This window comes from Syngnathus typhle, unplaced genomic scaffold, assembly GCF_033458585.1.
Source record: "Syngnathus typhle isolate RoL2023-S1 ecotype Sweden unplaced genomic scaffold, RoL_Styp_1.0 HiC_scaffold_370, whole genome shotgun sequence".
Classification (NCBI taxonomy): Eukaryota; Metazoa; Chordata; class Actinopteri; order Syngnathiformes; family Syngnathidae; genus Syngnathus; species Syngnathus typhle.
The window spans coordinates 18,887-20,000 of NW_026872273.1; positions in this window are offsets into that span (position 1 = coordinate 18,887).

The window sequence follows — 1,114 nt, forward strand, 5'->3', positions numbered from 1 at the left end:
GAACGAACACCCCCTCCCGGGGACGGCCGTCTGCTCCCGGCCGCCGTCCTTCACCCCCCTCAGCTTCCGGACCCCCGTCTGCTCCCGGCGGGCCTCCGAGTACCCTCCCCTTCTCCCGAACTGACCGACTGGCACTCATGACCCGCCTTGGTAGGGCCCCCACCGGCCCCGGCTCGCGCCGGCGTTGGGTGGACGGTTCCTCCCCACTTGCGGGTCGCACTCTAGCGCCTCGGCCGCCGCGAGAGCGTGCGCTACGCGCCGCCCCCGCAGGCCTTGGCGCGACCGAACGGCAGCGAGACCGAGACGCCCCGAATCACCCACCTAGAGGAAATCAACGGAGGCCGAGCGCGCGATCCGATTGCGGCACGCCGCGTGGGTGTCCGCCGGCCGCGCCGGTCTACCGCGAATGCTGTTTCTCAAACCCTTGCCTAACCAGACGGCACCGCGGGATGTGTTGTCGCAACTCTGCTCGACTATCCGAATAGCCTTTCCCGACTACCGCGTTGCGGGAGGCGTCTTTCGTGCCGCCGGTGGCGTATGACCTTCCGCGAGAGGCGTGCGGGCTCGGGGGGGCCGCAACGACCGAGTCTGACTCGGACGGGGCGCAGCTTCCCTCCCGGTCACAGCAATAAGCGCCGAACGCAGCGTTGGTCACCAGCCACCCCGGCGGGTTCGTCGGGAGCGCCGGTACCCTTCCGTAGCTAGTTGCCAGCTGGCCACAGCGGGCCGCACCGACCGAGTCTGACTCGGACGGGGCGCAGCTTCCCGTCTGGGTGACAGCGGCGCTGAGGACGGCGGGGCGGCCGGAACCCCTTCGACCCCCCGGCTCCCACCAGTGTCGATCAAACTCCGCATCCTGGCCGTAGCGCGAGACCGGCGGGCCGCAACGACCGAGTCTGACTCGGACGGGGCGCAGCTTCCCGCTTGGGCCTCGGCGCGCGCGCCTCGCGCGGGCAAGTCGCCGGCACAGCGCCGCGCCCCCGACCCCCGCTTTACGGAAACGAAGCGAGCCTCAGCGGGCCGCAACGACCGAGTCTGACTCGGACGGGGCGCAGCTTCCCGCCTGGGTCATCGCACGTTCCCCCAGCTCGGGCCTGGGAGGCCGACGCCTTTC